The sequence below is a fragment of the Parambassis ranga genome, chromosome 20, assembly GCF_900634625.1.
Source record: "Parambassis ranga chromosome 20, fParRan2.1, whole genome shotgun sequence".
Classification (NCBI taxonomy): Eukaryota; Metazoa; Chordata; class Actinopteri; family Ambassidae; genus Parambassis; species Parambassis ranga.
The window spans coordinates 8,100,531-8,107,624 of record NC_041040.1 but is presented as its reverse complement, the minus strand read 5'-3'; positions in this window follow the sequence as shown (position 1 = coordinate 8,107,624).

The window sequence follows — 7,094 nt, the reverse complement described above, 5'->3', positions numbered from 1 at the left end:
TTTAAATAAAGTTACATCTTTTGAAGTAAATAAAGGCTCATTATTTGAGGACATATGTATTTTACTTATGAAACAAATATGGGCAGAAGAAGAATTGTGACTCGTGAAGTAGCTGGAGGCCGATTGACTTCTACAGGACTGGCCATTTGGTACAATTCTAATTAATCCACTAACTCTCCATGGGACTGCTGTTAGCACCACAGCAGCTCACACAAACTTACTTGGCCAAGGACACCAGCTAAGAGGAATTTAATCAATGTGATGGATAACTTTTGTCTTCACAGCTCTCACGGCAATTCCCATGTTAACCATTCAAGGCGACAGTTCTTTTCCTTCTGAATGTTCTTGTTTTTTTTTTTCAGCTGGCAGGTGATAAGGTAAAATAGAACCTAAAGGCAGAGGAAAATAGTAGAGTCATTGTAGGCACGACAGGGTGAAACGATGGAATACAACAAAAAATGCTCTGAGACACTTCAAAAGCTCGCTTTGAGTTGAACTGTGAAACAATGGCAATGTGCTGCCTTGTTGTGACATTAAAGAGTGATCACCACTCACTTTTAGAGCTTACATGTTATTGTGCCTTTTCAAATCTGTTATTTGTAGACATGAACAACTTTCATTCACAGCCAGAAAGCAGACAGCCAAGACTTTGATGTGTGATGCAGCCAAGAAGAACAAGCAGCCTACTTTCAGTTAATGAGAGGCTGAAATTTGTGTGGCTCCTTCGTCAGTCATTACTTTCCAACAGTGCAAACACCAGAATGTTTATCTTTGGTTTATTTGTGTACATAATTTTAATAGCTGATGTTTTTTACACAAGAGATGATGTCATATTTTTTTTTTTTTTTTTTTAAGATACTGTATTAATCCCAGAGGGGAAATTCATTACGGCTGCTGCACAAGCAGTGTCATACAATGACGCTGCACAAGCAGTGTCATACAATGACAGGCTAGGGTGAAGTGTCTTGCCCAAGAACACACAACACTAGGGAGGAGTTGGGATCGAACCACCAACCTTCCAACAATTTATGATGACTTATGGTTAACTTAATAATATATTTTGGTTTGAAATCAGCCAATACTAGAAAATGTGACATGAGTTTGACATTTCAACCTCATGTTCGGTGAAAATGGAACATGTGAGCATATTTTTCTGGCCGCATCCCTACATGTTCATGGGGGCCAGGACTCCATTAAATATGTTTAATAGTATGATTTTTTTTTCTCCACCTAATCCCTTACCCTGTTTTTAATGCCTGATCTTAATCCAGTAGTTTTTTAAATGGTATATCCATTTGCAATTAAAACAAATGTTAACTTCAGATGAAAATGCAAGTCAACAGCAAGTGAAAACTAAACAGTTCACGATGTCAGGGGACTGGAACCTCAGAATCCTGTATGAAAGTCCAGTTGAATAACACTCCACCAGCTCCCGCCCACCTCCTTACTCTGATTTTTGCAGCTGGACTCATGTTCTAATAAGACCAATACAAAGTTCGTAGAGAAGATTGAAGCAAGGCGTCTGGACTTTTCTTGAAGACATTTCGCTGCTCAAGGAAGCCATCTATGTTAAGCAGGAAAAACCTTCCCTTAACAGAGGTGGTGGCCTCAGACATCATCTTTCTATGACATACAATGCAGTGATTCCATCCATTCCCAGGAAGTTTGCACATACTCACAGCAAGAACAAAGGGCTGTCAACCAGTCCCCCTCCGGCAGTTTCATAGTCAGTAGCCAGTCATTAGACACACCTGGCCGAATCAGCCAGATCATCACAGGTAATTATGTAAACATTTAGTGCTATTGTTTTTTAAGTCTGACCCAGACCCACCCACTGAGGTATGTAACCACATATAAACCATGTTTCCCCACCAAACAGTTACAACTGATGAAGCTGCTTGGATGAGCAGCGAAACGTCTTCAAGAAAACTCTACAAGTCCAGACGCCTTGCTTCAATCGTCTCTAGGTATGATGACCTGGATGACTGAGAATCTTCATCAACAATACAAAGTTCGGTTAACGTAAACAACACATTATGATGTATGTCGGGCAATATGTCCATATGTTCCTTAGCAGAAATGTAATCGTGTCATATCTGGCGGGTGTGTTATCGACAACACAAAAGTTACTGTGTTACAAGATGCCTTTGAAACATTGTTAATTCACTGATCAGAGCAATGCTGTTGAATGTACATAGAGATGGTTGAAGCCCACTCCTGGCTTTTAGTACGCTTCAGGTGGCAAACTGAGGGACTGTAGCATTTGGCATTTTTGCTTTGGCTTAATTTGACCTATGTTGCTCATGTTCACGTCTCCAATTGAAAGGAATATACACAGGGGCTGTCAGTGCTCTGGGCCCCTGCCACAGCCACCCATAGTATTGGAGAATATATTGTGTGTATATTGGATCACTTTTTTGTGTATTTGCACAGCAAAACCTTTTGAGGGTCTTGATACAGATTAAATCCTATCATCATAATGTTTTATTCATAAAGAATTGCAAAGATGATGAGACAGTTTCTTTTATAGAATAGCAGGAGAGTGTATTTACAGGTTACATCATGCCATCATAAAAGCTAGTCTGTGGTCCATATGTTCACCATCTGCATGCTGTACAGACAGGAGGGAACCTGCACAAAATGGATAGGGAGTGTTGGGAGCAGTTTTAATCAAACAGCCCCTCCTGTACTTGCTCACCAGGTGAATTGCAATGTGTCTACTTTTACATCAGTGAAGGAGAGATGACTCCTTGCATGTCAGATGTTCTCGGCTTTAACAAGGCTGCAGAATGCAGTGCTGTGTAATCATGAGAGCAGAGATGGCTTTTTTTTTTGCTGTCACAGGTTGTCTCCTGCCAAGCTTCATGCACTAAGAGGCATATGAGACTGTTGAGAGACATTGTGTGGTTTTCAGTCCTATTCTTTCCATCTGATATCTGTGCAAGCCACAGTATTTTGGAATGTATTTAGAAGTCTGACAAGCTTTGACAAACATGATATTTTACCATCTGGAACTGTTGGCACCAGCGGTGCAGTAAAAATTAGAAAACTAGGATGAATTACAATTGCAACAAGCAACTTTCACAAAAGTAGCTTGCAGTACAAAAAGAGTCAAACTGTATATTATCCTGACATCGACATGAAACCCAGCAGTCAGTGCGGTACAGAACAAAGACTGAAACTCTGCAAAGAAACACAGGCTTGTCATGAATATTCATATTTACAGTTGTTTCGAGTCTGGTCGTCTCATTCAATGAAGCCAAAGTGTGATTGACAGTCGGATGGCAACGGTGCACCAATCAATCACACACTTGAATGAGTAGTATTCCCAATACCATATGCTGCTTATGTGTAGGACACTGCACTGTCTCTTGGACGCCTCACCATTCTGCATTTTTTATAATGTAATTTGAATGACTAACAAGTCAGACCAAGTGGGTGCTTGTTGAAGGGGTTGAATATTCAGTGAAAATGTTAATGCATCATTTTATGGAAATTAGGCACTGAACCAAGAGGCAGCAGATTTATAAACACCTGCGTGCTTTTGATAATTCCTACAAATTCACATTTCAATCTTCAACATGAAAACTTAAGAGACAGGTCAGGTCACTCCCATACACACACTTGTCTCGGGCTGTTTGTATTGAGTTAATGCATCTATAGAAAGTACAGTTTTGAGATGATACTGTAACATAATGAACTATCTATATTGGAACTTTTCTTGAAGAAGGAAGGGAATTCTTCTTTCTCTCCTCAGAGAAATGAACGTCTGTCCCATGAAATATTCAAAAAGCTGTTTTTCCCTGGGATAGTAATTCATCATCTAAATATAGCCTCCTTTTTATCACTCTTCCTGGATCACGGATGATTCCTGATTCCGGAGATGCTTTTTTTCAGGCATATATGATAGGAAGAATTGTAGATGAATAAAATATTCAGCTGCCTTCTTAGTCATGTGTGTGTTTCATGTATGTAACCATGAATAGCTGCAGCTAAACATAGATCAGGCGGAGGCAACGGTAGCCAATTTGTGATTTCAGACTCCTTTTAAAATGTGGGTAGATACAGGAAGTGAGTACTGACTGAAATGTTTAAGTGCACAAGAGGCTAAAGCTGTAAAGATGGAAATATTAGACAAACTTGTTAATACCTGAGGGCCACACACGAATGAATTGCATGCTAACAGGAGGTGAGTTCGCAGGTAATCAACGCCTCTACATGAGGGAGAATGACTCCAAGCTGAAATCGTAACATTTTCTGTGAAGTAATCCCAAAAGAGACGTGCATAAATTACTCATTTTCCACCAGACTGACACAATATTCAGTCACACTTTATGTTGAGACAAGCCTCTGTGAAACGGGAAGATTTCTGATTTTATTCATGTAAAACATGTGACCTGTCAATCTGAATGTCTCAATTCCCCACATAACACCTGCACCGGCTGCTACTGTGAGGGAGATCATTGAATCTGTTTCTTTTTATCTCGTCCTTGGTGCCGTATATTGCAAAGGATTGGGATGGGCCGAACAAGGTATCTTCAAAGTGCCTGGAAGGCTTTGAAGAGTCCACTTCCTCTTCTGTACAGATCAACAGGGCTGTGGCCTTTACTCACTCCAAGGAAGACAAAGTCTTTCCTTGAACTGGTAATCAGCTGCTGGAGGATCACTTGAGCCAAGTGAGGGACTTGGACTCCAGGAATAAAATCACTACACATGACATGTGGTTAAGCTGTTCAACTTTTGGTGTTTTGATCTTCCCTGGTCTCTGGGAAATTAAGACAGTGGTATTATTTTTCATTAAAATAAATGCCTCTGCAATTTATATTTATCCTTATGAGCCCTCTGAATATTGAAGGTCTTAGGACTTAATTGGAGTATTAGAATGAGGTTAATCATTCTGGACCTAGGACCAGGAGCTAATTTACATAGTCAATAGGGTTTGTTGATCCTTGCAAAGACATGAGTTATTTAATTGGATCCTTTTAATTTCTGTTTATAATGAGAAAAAAAAATACAAATTTGTAAGGTCAATTAACGTTTGAACCCTCACTACATTCTAATGCTAAGCATGTTTTGACGTTAGACTGGAAAAAAGAGATTTTGTTGACCTCACCCCTAGTTTTCTAGTCTGTGTGGGAGACTAGTCGTAGCAACATCTGTGTCCAGGTTAAGCCAAATATAGGCAAAGAGGTGAAGTGCTACTGAGGTACTGAGCATTTGGGGAAGCTAGCAGCATGTGCAAATTTGAAGTCTCAATTAAAAAGAGTTATATTCAAATTCACATGTTTATTCCTGCTGTAAAGTTGAGCATTTTAAAATGCGAGTCTATGGTGATTGACTTTCATTTTTAACCAGCTCACAGAGGTTGTGGGGGTAACTGGAGTTTCGGACACTTGGCCACCACATGGTCTTCATTTCTCAGCCATGGAAGTCGCTTGCTTGCTTTTGAGTGGTGTGGTTGACAATTGTTTCTTCTGTTATGCTTGTTGAGGTCGAGACATTTTCAAATAAAAGCTTGCACCCTCTAATTTGAGGTCATGGTTCTCTGCTGCACAGAAAGCCAAAGTGAGTTTATAGGCTGGTTTGGCTCAGCCTTAGAGATAGGATGATAGGTGCTCTGACATGTAGGGAGCAGTGTATCAGCTAGCTAGTTAAGGTGGTTTGGACATCTAATTATAATGCCTCCTGGACGCCCTCCCCTGGTGGTTTACCAGGGACATCTAGCTTGGAGGAAACCTCAGGGTAGACCAAGAATTCACTGGAGGGATTACATTCATACTCGTATAGCCTACGGGTGCCTCAGGATCCCCAAGGAGGAAATGTTGCCTTGCTTTGCATGCTTCCACCGTGATACAGGTTTGAATATTTGGATTTATGGGTAGAATAGTTTTCATAGCATGGATTTAAACTAATTGCAAGTATTGAACCTAACCAGTGTTGTCCGGATTTATTTATACATCAAATTCCATAGTTGAATCCAGACAATATGATGTATAAAAATACACATCATACGTTGCAGCTGAGAGTTAACTAATGTCAGGGAGCTGTCTGTTTTTGCTCAAAAGGCACCTAGTGCTGCATAAACAGGAAGGCCTTCAGGATGAACTCTGGAGTTGAGATGAGAGACACTGCAGGGTGCTTTCTGCGCAGTTAAAGAACAGAGATGACCAAAGCAAACCCCTGTGATGCTGGATTGGCACCAGGGTCCCTGGAGACTTGCGTTTAATGTTTAAATATGGAATTTTGACTGTGGATTTAAACTGCTTTAGTGCAGCAAATGTGTTCCATTTGCACTGTATTAAGTCAAATGACAGTCAAATGAGAAGATAAGTAGACATGTTATGTTTACACTAATGTCCACCTGCTCCATACTGAGCCTCTGCTCTACTATACTATTGTGTACTCTATATTATTATGCTATTCCTTCAGGCTGTACTTGTTTTAATCATGTTACATACATTTTTGTAACCCTCTTTTTAAAACTGACAAGTTTCCTAAATACTAAATAATGTGGAAAGTTTCATGTTTGAGAATACTTTGTTCCATGATCTTGCAGGTCTGATACAGATCTTCCCCACTGACTGTGTAATTACCTGCTGCCTTAGTAAATCAGGTGCTAATTACCTGCAGTTTGGGAGCGCAAATAGAATGAAAGGTGTGGTGTGGATTTGCTGTGCGCTTTTACAAATAGGTAAAAATCTGTCTGTCTTGTGTCACGTACATCTTTTTTCCTGGAAACATTTTCCTTTTACCCAGAAGTATCCGATTGTTTGGAATGAACAGAAGAAGACATGAGTCGAGGCTAAACAAAATCATTCTTCAAAATCACATATCCAAGGAAAAAGATATAGGCTCAGCGATTGACAGGTGCTATCTGGAAAGTTCAGGAAATCTCTGCAGTACATTCTTATCAGCAAAGTTGCAGAATCCACAATAATAAAAAAAAAATCAGAAGCAAACTAAGACCTCATGGAGTGCTGCAGTAGTTACAGCTTTTGTATTACATCATAGGATCAGCGACTTTACGCAGAAGCAATCCCTCAGAAAATCTAACCTGTCACCACTGTGTCAAACACCACCATGAGATATGAGTG